At 49.0% G+C, this 14,039-nt stretch overlaps 1 protein-coding gene across 1 annotated transcript in view; it reads left to right on the top strand.

Annotated features, from left to right (window-relative positions):
- Positions 1-14,039, top strand: part of LOC111144838 (actin filament associated protein 1 like 2) — a 97,050-nt gene that overhangs the window by 32,311 nt on the left and 50,700 nt on the right. The window lies entirely within an intron of this gene.

Raw genomic sequence — 14,039 nt, 5'->3', positions numbered from 1 at the left:
TTTTAAATTTGTGTACAAAGGGTCTGCCAGGTAGACACACGAGGTACTGGTGATGACTGCTGTATTTAAGCTTCCTGTGTTTTATTTATTTTTTTTAAAGATTTTTATTTATTTATTTGACAGAGAGAGATCACAAGCAGGCAGAGAGGCAGGCAGAGAGAGAGGAGGAAGCAGGCTCCCCGCTGAGCAGAGAGCCCAATGCGGGGCTCGATCCCAGGACCCTGAGACCACGACCCGAGCCGAAGGCAGTGGCTTAACCCACTGAGTCACCCAGGCGCCCCGCTTCCTGTGTTTTAAATGGATTTGTTTTTAGTTCATCGGCACGAGGGAAACTCAGATAAAAGAGCAGGTCCAAACGGATGGCGCTCCACGGTGGGTTCAGTGGGGAGAGGGCTTCATGTTACTGTTCTCGACTTCTGTATGTTTGAAATTTTCCCTTGAAAGTACTTCATAAATTTCACGGAAAATGTTTCCTAAGACGTTAAAAAATCAGAGTGATTTTTCTCACACCCAGCCAGGGAAACCACTGTCACCAGGAACACCTGTGGTTGCCTGCCAGAATCCGTTTCTGGAAAGATAGGATTTTGTCCCTGTTCCCCCTGGGCCAGTCGGGGAAGCCTGGCTGGCATCTGCGGCTGAGGGGTCCTCCCCTCCGGGCGGGGTAGGGGGGACTGCAGGTGCAGCCTCCGGGTCCTCTTATCTCCCACGCCACAGCTCGTAGCAGCCATGAGCGGAATCTCGCTCCTGGTGACTCACACTCCTTATCGCCACCGTCTGCACACGGAGCGCACTACCCTATCCCTGTCGTTGACGATCCCACGTGCCGTGCTCGGGCCCGGCTTGCAAGTGGGGGGGAGATGGACTTACCTTGCCGTTTGTACTGAGTGTGCATGCATTCTCACAGCCCTCACTGGCCACCGTGGATGTTGCAAAACATTACTCCACGGTTTGAGAAAGGCAGAGAGCAGACTGTCTTCCATCTCCTCTGCCCTCTCTGCCTCCTGGCCAAGAAGCCGGCAAGGCTTTGGAATCACCTGAAATAAACTTGCAAGTTCAAGCAGCGCCTTCATTCTGCTCTCCCTGGCAATTAATAGTGATTTACTGGAGGTTACATTCTAGTGTGGCCTCTGGCCTTCTGTTATCTGCTCCGGGACTGGGCTCTTTATTGGTCAGTTCCTTGCTGCTCTGCAAATGCGCCTTTCACATTTAGCTCTTGCCCACGGCCACATCCTGTCCCCCTCGAGCGCTGTGTGGCATCAGGCGGCCCGTGCTGAAGGAGGAGGCGGTGTGCAGTGAAGACAGACCCCAGAGATGGACGGATGGTATCACAGGGTAATTTCCCCATCCTCCCACCCCCTGACATTTTGGAGATAGGATGCACCCTGAAATTTGCGCTCTGGGGCATGTTCGTAGAGAACATGAGGTTGGCCGGAGATGCGCCTCCATCCCTGAATGTCTATCTGCAAATAGCCCAGGGTGTTCCGTCCTGGCACGGTCGGGGGGTCCTGCATGCTCACCTTTCATCAGGAAGACCCCTGTTCACAGGGGAGATGGGAAGTCACCCAGAGCTCTGTTTTCCTTTTGGCTCAGCCAGAAAGTGATGTGTGGGCTGTCCCCTCCCCCGCATTTGGGGCCTCGTTCCTGGGCGTGGTGTGGCCGGACCATCTTAGCTGACCTGCGTAGGCTGCTGGTAAACATTAATGGAGGAAAAAAAAAACAGAGGGAGCCTTCATCTGTCAAATGTGAGGAATTCCTCTTACAACTTAGCATCAGGAAAAGGCTTGTCCCTCCCAAAGCATGGCATCTTTGATCAGATAAGAATAATTGCCTCCCCTCGTTTACTGGCTTTTTGGACTGCCTTGAAAGGCGGAGCTCACACTTCATGTTCTTTACAATGGGAGCCTGGCTTTGGCCAGGCTTTTCTTACCCCTTCTTTCACCTTGGGTTTTGGCTTTTGGTTAACAGTTTGGTTAACAGTTTCAGAAATCCTTTAGGTCGTCTGCAGGGCACAAAGAGGTGACCTGTCCAAAGGCTGCGCTGCCCTTCTGTTGCTCTTGCTGCTCTGTCCTTCGGTGCTGAGGTCCCTGCAGGGTCCTCCCTACTGGAGGGCCACGTGCTCCTTCTTGACAGAAGCCCCACCAGTCCTGTCTCAGTTGTGTCATTCACAGGGATCCCAGACTCTTCTTTTTGGCTAACAGATTGCGTCTCCTAACCGGGGAGCTGAGACCCTCTGCTCCTTACTGTAATTCGAGAATCTGCTCATTAAACATTCCTTCTCAGAACATGCCTGTCTCCTCAGTTTCAGCCTCAAAGATAGAGATTGGCATCCAGAAAATCAAGGATGCGCAAAGATAGGTTGCCCCTTCCACTAATTGTGGTCTCTGGGTTTGGATGGATCTGGTTGGAAGGCCTTTGTGTGGGTGGTGAGCTCTGCGGGGAGCTTGGTGGGGGATGGGGACCATTCCCTCGGAAACCTGTTGTAGGAGCTTTTCTATATCGCACATAAAGATCCTGTTCCTCAAACTGGGCCCTAGATGTTATTTGTTTCTCTGTGAGAACTTTAAATTTTATATTTTCATTTTAGCATTTTTATAAAATTACTTTTAGCCTGTCCTGAGTCCTTTATGATTTGGAATTTGTTGCCTCTTATATATTGCCAATGAGGTTGGTGCTGAAGGGGTCCCCAAAATACCAGTGCTAACGGGACGCCCTGGAGGCTCCACCAGGGTGTGGTGGGTTGGGGGTGGGGGTGGGGGTTGGTTCCTGGATGGTGTGTCAGCTTGGGAACAGAAGGGAACAATATACACGGCGAGACGCTTCTGTGCATTTTACTTGGGTAACACTGCCTTGGGATGTTAGTGAGCGTCAAGCAGGGCTTAGAGAAGTTGGTAGCCACGGTGGTTTAATCAGTATGTGTACTGAGGACCCGCAGGGACTCCCCAGTGCCAACGGGGTGGCTTCGCCTGGGGAGCAAGGTGACACGTCTTCACCTGGTTGGCAAGGCCCTCTCAGGCCTGCTGGGCTCCCCCTGTGGATGTCACATCTGGCCATTCGCTGCTGAAGCTTGTGCTCCGGCTTTTCCTCCCCCTTGGCGGCCCCCATAGCTCTCACATCTGCCTTCAACACCGTCTTTGCCCCATCTCCTTTTATCCAGACCCTTCAAAGCCGTCCAGACATCGTCTTGCCTTCTTTGATTCCTCTAGTCACTTGTCACCATCCTTTCTGCCCCATGCTTCATGTAGCCTTGTCCCTTGAGTTGTGGGGTGGGGAGCTGGGTGGGAGTCTGTCCCACCTTCTGGATGGTAAGCTCTTGGGTCAATGGCGGGATTCCACTTACCCTCCTGACGGAGCTCTGTCTTCTTCCACAGTGGCCATTTCCGTACCTCCGTCCACTCATTCACTCACTCATTCATTTAACAAACTTGTATTGAGTGCCTGCTGTGTGCTGGCCACCAAACTCGGCCCCGTGAGTCATGGTCATCAAGACCGACTTGAAGGAATATTCCTCACCGGCTTGGCAGGTGGGGAGAGGGGAAGCAGTGGAAGGAGAGTCAGGCCTCAGACAAGTCTGGACGAATCGAGACTGTGGGGAGAAGGGTTGGGGAAGCATAGGAAACACATTGCAGAAGAGTGTCAGCCACTGGTGGCACGTGACTTCCCACCTCTCCCGCATGGAGGCTTTGGTCAGTTTTCACCCCCGACTCCAGCTCTTAATCCTGGGAGCTCATTTGAATCAACTGGGGAGCCTCCATGTATTGGAACCTCCTGCCTCGCCCAAGAGATAGTCTGACTTATGTGGTCAGGGGCATAGATCAAGGCCCAAAGGCGAGCAGGAGGACCCAGAGAGACCCACCCCGCCATCATGCCACGCTGTGGCCCGCCGGGTAAGTCAGCTCAGTCCCTTGCAGCTCGGCGGGGTTGGGGGACTTGCTCGGTGTTGGGGCCACAGGTGTGAGCACTCGGAGAAGAGGGATTTATTCATGTGGGCTGCCATGTGCCCTGTTGGGGCTCGAATTGAGTCCCTAAAAAAATACGTTCCAGTCTTAATCCCTGGAATGGGACCTTATTTGGAAACATGATCTTTGCAGATTGTAACCCAGTTAAGATGAGATCCTACCAGATTGAGGTGGGCTCTTATCCAATAAAAGTAAGGTGTTCTCATGAGAAGAGGGCTGTTGGAGTACGGAGACCCCCGGGGAGAATGTCTGTGATGACAGAAGCAGAGGTTGAAATAATGGAGGCCCAGGAAGGCCCAGGACTGCTTATGGCCACTGGAAACCAGGAAGAGGCAAGGAAGGATTCTTCCCCAGACACCTGAGAGGGAGTGTGGCCCACGTGTGTCAACACGTGATTTTAGACTTCTTGCTTCCAGTACTGGGAGAGAAGTCATCCTTGTTTGTTCAAGCCCCTCTCTCCGTGGTATTTTGTTATGGCTTCTCCCTAGGACTCGAACGCAGGCCCCAAAGGTCTTGCCCATATGAACAGCAAAGCCAGGAACCGCCCCCCCCCGCCACACCCACAACTTGGGCAGCAGCAGGAGCCCAGAGGCAAACCCACAGCAGCTGTCACAGCTGTGACTAGGCTGAGTTTTTCATGAAGCAGCAGGCGGCCCCAGAGATGTCAGCAAGGAAAGAGCGGCTCGAAGAGGGGAATGTAAGTTGACAGCTTGGTTCTCACTCCCTAACCTTTAATTAGGCCCATAGCAATACCTGCTGCTCAGACAGGCCTTCCTTAGCAAGTCACTGGCGTGGCCTGGCTTCTTTTTTTTTTTTTTTTTTAAAGATTTTATTTATTTATTTGACAGAGATCACAAGTAGGCAGAGAGGCAGGCAGAGAGAGAGAGAGAGAGGTGGAGGCAGGCTCCCTGCGGGGCAGAGAGCCCGATGCGGGGCTCGATCCCAGGACTCTGGGATCATGACCTGAACTGATGGCAGAGGCTTAACCCACTGAGCCACCCAAGTGCCCCCGTGGCCTGGCTTCTGCTTGGGGCCAAAGGGCATGGGATTTAGGGCCGTGGCTCAGATCCTCCTCTGTATCACATGGCTGTGTGGCTGTGAGCAAGGCGCTTTCTCTTTGGGGACCTCAGTTTCCCCATCTGTAAAATAGGGCTAATGCTACATGGCACCGAGGGCTGTCATCAGGATGAAGTCAAGTAGTGGGGGTGGAGGGCCTTGCTGTCTCAGGCCGGCGCAGGATGGCACCATTGAGGCAGTGGTCTGAAGAGAGCAGGCTGAGCGCTGGAGGCCAGAAGCCATCTGGACTAAGCAGGGGAGGCATCCCCGATGTGGCGGGGTGAGCTCCCGGTGCCGGGCCAAAGATCGGGGCTTGGATTTTGTGCTGCCTCTGTTCTTTCTGTGACCTTAATGAAGGGAAGTATCTTAACATATTGGTTATAGAATCTTCTTTCTAAGATGGTGGAGGCACACATAAGTGAAGCAAAACGAAGTTTGGCAAGTAGCCCCCTTGTGCCTCGCGCTCAGTGATGCTGGTTGGAGGCCCACGTGGTGAGAGCAGGGGCTCAGTCCCGTGCCTAGGGCCTGGGGCTGCTGGTGGCCCAGGGCCCTGCCTCACAGAATATGGCACAGTAGACAGCTGGCCTGACCGGCTCTAGAGGCATGTGTGGCGTCCACGCTGCACGCTGCATGTGGGATGGGAAGCCAGCGGGCTCAAGGGACCTTCCAAGAGATGCAGCTTGGAATTTCAGTGTCTGGCAAACATTCCGAGAGTTGACTTACTCTGGCTCCCAGAAACCCGTTTTCCCCATTGGTGGCTCCTGTGTCTAGATCCTGCTCCTGCAAGACCGCTCCCAGTGTGTGAGCGGCCCACGTGCTGCTGTCACCACGGGACGGGCAGAGCCTGGCAGAGGGCAGCTGGGCGCATTCCTCTGCCGTGGGACTCTGTGCAGCTGTCCCACACGCACCTGTCTGGTTCCTGCCTGGAAGCCCTGGGCTTTTCATGAAAATTGTTGATTATTTTTTTTATAAAAGATTTTATTAGAGAGAGAGAGAGAGAGAGCAAGCATGAGCGGCGGAGGGGGGGGAGTGGCAGAGGAAGAGGAAGAAGCAGGCTCCTTGCTGAGCAGAGAGCCCGATGCGGGACTCCATCCCAGGACCCCGGAATCATGACTTGAGCCAGAGGCAGACCCTTAACTGAAAGAGCCACCCAGGCGCCCCCTGTTGATGAAGATTTATGGCAAAAATGGAAGGCTCTCTTTTGCCAGAATAAATATTTTCGAATTCAGAAGTTTTTGTCCTGACTGGTTCTAAATCTGATCAGACTCTTCTAACCCAGGGGGAGAAATCAGACTTTTTCCAGTCAGGTTGACCTTTCATAAGTCTGTTCCTTCCCGGCTTTTTGTTTTCTTCCTGACACTGTGTGTGAATATTCTGCTCTGGTCCCGTGAGTCGAACGGGGTTGTCTTAGTTTCCCGAGGGCTGCTGTGACAAATTACCACCAAGTAGATGGCTGAAAGCAATAGAAACTTACTGCCTCCCTCTTCTGGAGGCCAGAAGCCCCAAATCAAGGTGTCGGCAGGGCTGTGCTCCACTGATGACTCTAGGGGAGACTCTGTCCTTGCCTCTTCCGGCTTCCCGTGGTGCTTGGTGTTCCTTGGCTGTGAGAGCATCGGCTCCAGTCTCTGGCTGTCTCCACACGACCTCCTTCCCTGTGTTTCGGGATCTCAGAGCTCCCTCTCCTTTCTCTACAGGTGTAGAGCCCACCCTGTGTGAGATGAGGACAGTCTCATCTCAAGATCTTTAATTACATCTATAAAGACCCAGTCAGTTCCAAATAAGGTCACAGGAACCAGGGCTTAGGGTTTGGACACATCCTTTTGGGGGCCACTGTGCAACCCACTATAGGGGGTAATAATAACATTCACTGAAAAACACTTTGTGTCTGGTGGTTTTCATGGGTTCTTTTGTTGAATCTTCACACCAGCCCTGCAAAGGAGGAGTGATTTTTTTTTCCCACTTCTGTAGGTGGGAAAACTACAGAGAGCTTATCAAACTCACTGATGTTCCCCTACCTGGTTCGTACAGTCACTGACTGTTAACCCAACTCTCTACCACCCTGGGATGGCAGAGGAGGACAATTTTTTGACATAAGACAGATTAATAGGAGAAAAATCTAATTTCATGTGTACAGAAGCTCACAGAAACGTGCTCACCAGACAGAAAAGTGCTCACCATCTTCGATTCGTTTCCTGACACTTGGTCCCATGATTTCACAGGAATAGAATATATGTCAGTGGAAGAAATTATTGTCCTGATGTAGAAATTTTGCTTGGAGAAGAAAAGGCACATCCAGAGTTCTGAGAACTTTCGAGCCTGAACACCCAAGAGACTCCAGATCTGTGGGGTTCTGAACCATGTTTGCTGGAGTAAATTTGGGTTCAAAAAGTACCTAGGAAGTTTTAGGTTTCAGGATAATAGTGATAAATGTTTAATTCCCAAGCACATAACGTTTTTCTTGCCTTTTTCTAAATGTCATTCAAATGGAGCAGGCCATCTCCTGGGTTTGCAAAAGTTCTGTGTGCTAGTTCTCATTCTCCAGAGAAGCAAAATGAATAGGGTGTATGTCTCCATCTGTCCATCCATCCACTTATCTATAGAAAGAGATTTATTGTAAGGAATTGGCTCGTGTGATTATGGAGGCCTGTGGCCATCAGGTTGACACCTAAAACCAACCATCACACTCGGTGGCATTTACTCATTCCTAGCTCAGTAAGGTGGCAGTGTCCTATATACGACCCTCTTTGGGTCATAGGTATGACCCATAGAATACCTTGGCAAAGGTATGCTCAGTTGAAATGGGAGTGTAAGAGCTTAGGAAGAAATCCAAAAAGGAACTGATGAGATGCGTTATTTTCTTAGTTTCTCAATTTCAGTTGGCCACTTTGTCCCTTGCCCTGAGCAGGCTAGTACCTCCCCCCCCACCATGAATGAAGGGAAGGATGGGTAAGATACCTTATGACAACGCAGGGAGGGCTATTTGGGTTTCTTTGACCAAGTCCATACAAAACCAACAGATCACATGTTTGAAACTTCTTTCTTCCTTTATTTTTTAAAAAAGATTTATTTATTTATTTTAGAGAGAGTGCGCATGAGCAGAAGGCACAGAGGGAGAGGGGGAGAGAATCTCAAGCAGATTCTGTGCTGAATGCGGAGCCTGGCTTGGGGTTCCATCCCACAACCACGAGATCAAGACCTGAGCCCAAACCAAGAGTTGGAAACTCAACCAACTGCACCACCCAGGTGCCCCTAAAACTATTTTCTAATAACCAGAGGAAGGCTTTGATTAAAACATCATTTGCCAGCCAAACCCCTTCCTTTACCTTTCCATTAACAGGTGTGACTCTCCCCATGAGCCCTGTCTGAGTAGACTTGCTGTGCAGGGGACCGGGAAAGTGGATTCTTTCCTAGAGGACTCATGACTGCCCCCCATGGTGCTGGCCCACAGGTGTTCATGAAGCCCCCTCCCTGCCACCTTTCATTTCCTCGCTGTGATGAGCTGTGTCAGGCACGTTTATCCATAGGGGTCACAAAATACATTCGAGCGCTGGATTATTTTCTATTAGCTAAACCTTTTCAAAGGCATTTAGTCTTTTTAAAGCCAAAAGTCTTCTAAAACCCAGTACTAAAGCTGATCATGTTTAGCAATGTGGCCACCAATTCTTAATTGCATTTACAGAATAATTACCATGTGGGATTTACTGGGAAACTTGTCAAGTGTTTGCACAACTCTGTGTCACACACCAGAGACCTGAACATAGTGGTCTCGGCTCCTATTATAAGTTAAATGTCTTTCTTGAGTCTTTTACTGTTCTCTTTTACTGTGTTACTGTTCTCACAGGATATGAGTTGGTCACTAACAACTTGTGTTGATAATAATCAGAGCAGAAATGGGCTAGCAGAGTTTTCTCTATTCATATATAAATCTAAGCAAGTAATACTCCCCTAGCTATGCCTTCTCTGCTAGGGTCTATTTTTTAAATGACTGGGGATTTTTTTTTCTGTTTTTAAGTTTTGCTTAAAAACTTCTTAAACTGCTTAAGTTTTTGCTTGAAAACTTCTGGACGTGAAAGAAGAAACTGCAGGGGAGGCCAGACAAGGTATTGGGGGAGGGATGAGAGTGACTTGAATTCAGATCTGAACATACTAGCTGAGTGACTTGGGGCGAGTTATCTAACCTCCCTGACTCTGTTTCTTCATCTAGGAGATGATTAAATCTACTCTATAGGCTTATTATAAGAGCTCAGTGTGATAAACTTGGTCAGTCATTTGGCTGACTTTATTCTTAATAAAAGCAGTCTCCCTGTTTCGGTTTGTATTTTTTCTCTTTTACTGGTTTATTATTAATAGCATTTTGTGTTCTTTATTTAACTGTAATTCTATCTTCATAGTTTAAGTTTCAGTAGAAAGGGACCCATCATAACATCTATTAATCCTTGTTCCTGAATTTAGATGTCATTGTACTTTGGCTTCACTTTGTGCCGGATGACATTCAGAACAATGGTAAGGCAAACCACCTTTATTTCCAGGTTTTTCTTTTTTTTTTTTAACATTTTTTTTTTTTTTTAAGATTTTATTTATTTATTTGACAGAGAGAGAGAGAGAGAGAGATCACAAGTAGGCAGAGAGAGGAGGAAGCAGGCTCCCCGCTGAGCAGAGAGCCCGATGCGGGCCTTGATCCCAGGACCCTGAGATCATGACCTGAGCCGAAGGCAGAGGCTTTAACCCACTGAGCCACCCAGGCGCCCTTTCCAGGTTTTTCTAATTAAGCCTCATGTCTAAGTAAGCAACTCCTGAACCAAGTTAGGGATTCAGAGCTGGGATTGTTCTAGAGTTTCTGAATGGGGTCCCAATGACCAGTTTGGAATGGAAAGGGCAGAGATTTTCAGAAGTGCGGGCTGGAAGAAGGGGATACTTCCCCAGCACCCCCCAATCCCCCCAAACCCTACACTGTCTTCATTAGTCATGCCCAAAATGAACCCCAAGACAAGATGCCTGTGCTTGAGAAATCTGGTTTGAGGTTTGAGACAGGTGGAATTTTAGTGTTTAAGGGACTTGGAAAAATTAGTAAGTAATCTGTTGTCCAAAGAAACATGACATGGCGCCTAGAGCCCTCTCACTATGAGGAAATGGAGAAATCACAGTTGGAAGGAGAGGAGTTGATTGAGGAAAAGGCAGATTCTGAGATGTCACGGGCTCTAAGAAGCATCCCCAATCCAGTAACACCACAGCTGAGGTAAGGAAATAAAGGAAATGCTTCTGTGTTACATGAAAACAGTTGCAAGATTCAAACTTATTTTATGATTTCGAGGGGTACATTCAAATGAGAAATAGGGATTTGTCTGCCTGGTTTCCCCCACTGCATTGCCTAGCGTGCCCTGGCAGATGATACATCTTTAAAAAGAGGTCTGGGGGCGCCTGGGTGGCTCAGTGGGTTAAAGCCTCTGCCTTCAGCTCAGGTCGTGATCCCAGAGGCCTGGGATCGAGCCCCGCATCGGGCTCTCTGCTCAGCAGGGAGCCTGCTTCCTCCTCTGTCTCTGCCTGCCTCTCTGCCTACTTGTGATCTCTGTCTGTCAAGTAAATAAATAAAATCTTTAAAAAAGAAAAAAAGGGACACCTGGGTGGCTCAGTTGGTTGGACGACTGCCTTCGGCTCGGGTCATGATCCTGGAGTCCCGGGATCGAGTCCCTCATCATCTCCCGGCTCCGCGGGGAGTCTGCTTCTCTCTCTGACCTTCTCCTCACTCATGATCTCTCTCACTGTCTCTCTCTCAAATAAATAAATAAAATCTTAAAAAAAAAAAAAGAGGTCTGATAGCTGGCCCTTGGAAAATACTTTTGAACGGTTGTCATGGGTAGACGGAGCAGGGTGGTGGTGGGGCAGGGCAGGGCACATTGGTGGGCTGAAGTGATGGACTGGGGGCTCAGGGAGCCTGGTTTGAGGGTTGAGGGGAGAGAGTGTGGTGTGTGTGGTTGCTGCAGGGGAGAACTTGGTTATGCCAGAGGAAAAGCGGCTAAGGATGGTTCCAGAGTGTTCAGGGCTGGGGCCCCAATGTTGGAGAAGTTGGTGTAGGAGAGGAGGTAGGACAGGGAGGAAAGGGGTTGAGTGGTCCCTTTGACATGGGCTTGGGAGAGGAAGGGAGATTTGTATAAAGAGCAAACTTCAGATGTTCTCAGAAACTGAAATGCAGTGGAGACGCGTCGGAAATCGTACATCAGCATTTTCTTTTCACAAATTTTGGCTCAAACGTTAAGTGAAAACAATGATCTGACTCAGAACTCTGTGATACCTTTACATTGTTTATAGAACAGAACTTCAAGGGTTTCATTTAGAATACTTCTGCAATGAAGGACTGGCCCTTGCTCCTGGCAGCAAAGTACAGTGTGCCCCGAGGTAACCAGATCTGCTTCATCCTGGTCACGGCTGTTTTCCTGAGGAGAGAACTTCTCGCTTCCTACCCTTTCACCTTGATGGAGAACAGCCAGCGCGTGGAGAAGACTCTACCTTTTCCAAGCCCTTTGTGGCCACTCCCTGGAGCTCTCCTGAAAGAATGACCTCTATTCCTTCCTCTGCTTTTCAGGATACAAAACAGCTTCAATCTAGAAGGTTTGGAAAGCCTTGGGCGGGTAGAGGAAATGGAGACTTCCACAAAAGAATTGTGTGATTTTGGCCAAGTCCCTTTCTCTCTCTCTCTCTCTCTCTCAATACTTTTTGTTTGCATCGGGAGGAGGAGTTTTCATGATTTGATAACCTCCAAGTCTAATTGACATCTCAGACCAGTGCTGTCTAATAGAAAGCAAAATACACAGATAGTTTTAAGATGTCAATTTTAAAATTTAAAGCAATTTTACCAAAAAACAGGTGAAATTCATTTTCAGAATATTTTTTTAACTCCATACATCCAAAATACCATCCTGCCAACATATAATCGTTATTTAAAGAAGACACACTCTTGAGATACTTGACATTCTTTTTGGTCGGGGCGGGGTGGGGGGCGGGGAGTGGCACTAAGTAAGTAAGTGGCACAGGGTCGCTGATAGCACATCTTGTTCAGATGAACCACACCCCCCGTGCTCAGTAACCACCTGTGGCTAGTGGCGGAAGAGTTGGGTGGTACCATTCTGGACCGGAAGCCAGTGAGTCCCCCTCTGAAGCACAGTTAATTCAGTCAACAGACCCATCTGCCCCCAGCAGCTTCGCCCCCAGACCTTGCAGCTCTGCACTAATTCATTAAAAGCCTGGTGTGGGTTTGCCACCATCCAGGAAGTCTCTTTTAAAAACTGGACAATTAAGGGGCGCCTGGGTGGCTCAGTGGGTTAAAACCTCTGCCTTTGGCTCAGGTCATGATCCCAGGGTCCTGGGATCGAGCCCCGCATTCGGCTCTCTGCTCAGCAGGGAGCCTGCTTCCCCCCGCCACCTGCCTCTCCACCTACTTGTGATCTCTGTCAAATAAATAAATAAAATCTTAAAAAAAAAAATTAAAACTGGACAATTAAAATCAATTTTACGGCCACAGAAGGAGAAAGATCCTGGGAATCCTGAGAAAGGTCCACAGGAAACTGAGAGACCTCTCCTCAATGCCCAAATCCCCAGACTTGGAAAACCATAAATTTCTCTGGGAGGTCGGCACACGTGGATTTGGAGGCTGCTGAACAGGGAGACTGTTTCTAAATCTATCGACCCCACTTCATAGGAGGATTTGTGCATTTTGCCGTAGAACTGCTGATTAATGTGTTTTGTTCCTGAGTGTTTCTCCAGACCCTGCTGGGGCATGTGTGCCATGTTTCTTTTCCGGAATGTGACATATACTGAATTTCAAAACACCTCTGGCTTTGCAGGTTTCACATAAGAGATCATGGACCTATAGTAGTGTTTTTCAAACTTTTTTATTGGGCCTTGGTAGGAAATGTCTCTTATATTGTATCCCAGGACACACATACACACACACCGAAACCAAAGGTTGTATGGAAGATTTTAATCCTTTACTGAATAAGGTGCATTTTGGTATTTTCTACTACATTGGTTTTTATTTTGTTTTGTTTTTAGCTATAGGTGTTGACTTGCTGAGGTCACAGCAAAGCCCACAAATGTGTCACGCCCACAATTTGAGGGCGCTGTGGGCCCTGCACTGTGGACAGTGGAAACTAGCACAAGGACATAAGCACCAGTCTGAAAAGAGAGGGGGGATGGGCTCCTGGCCAGGAGGCAGCCCATCCCCACCCCCAAGCCACCATCTGTCCCACGCCTGCTGCTATGCACTGTGGTTTAACCTGGACCATCCCAGCCATGCCCTCAGTGTTGGTTGGCCATTGTCAGCAGTTTTCCTGGTGGTTTGGACACCGTGTGGGTCATCTGAGAAAATTACCTGGCCCTGTAGGCTTTGTGCTTGGACCTTTCAAAGGGAGCCATTTTATGACTTTGGGAAATTGAGGTGTACCTTATAAAGGGGGTGGTTTACATGGAGCCACTGTTTGTTCAGACTTTACTTTACTTTACTTTGGTCAGCATTGACTAAAAACTAGCCTATGTGAAAAGGGGAATTTATTGGTTCATGTAGTTGGCAAGTACAAAGTTAGCTTCAGGCATGGCTGGATCTAGGGACTCTAGCAATGTGAGTAGGGCTCTGTCTCTTTCTCTAATTATCAGCTCTGTTTCCATCTGGGCACTGACTTCCTCCTCAGACTGGAACGGGGATGGGTCTACTCCAGCTCCAAGTACACATCCTCATGGTTTGTAATCCAAAGAAGAAAAAGACCTTGTGTTCCTGAAGCCCATAGAGCAAATCCTAAGGGAAATTCTGGCCTTGCTTCAACCCATCACAGTGACCTGAAGGATGGCCAGTCCTCAGCTACCTCCCCAGCTCCTGTGGCGAAGGTGGGGGGTCAGCCAAATCTGAACCATATGGAATAGGTGCGCCCATTACCAAAAGAAGGGAGAAAGAATGCCGAGTAGACCAAAATCATTAATTTTCATCCCTTGTTGATGCCTCCCTGCAAGCGACTGATTCCGAGTGGATGGGGTTCACAG

Source organism: Enhydra lutris, unplaced genomic scaffold (assembly GCF_002288905.1).
Source record: "Enhydra lutris kenyoni isolate GAN:26980312 unplaced genomic scaffold, ASM228890v2 scaffoldscaffold12, whole genome shotgun sequence".
NCBI classification, from domain to species: Eukaryota; Metazoa; Chordata; class Mammalia; order Carnivora; family Mustelidae; genus Enhydra; species Enhydra lutris.
This window is presented reverse-complemented; position numbering and strand designations above follow the sequence as displayed.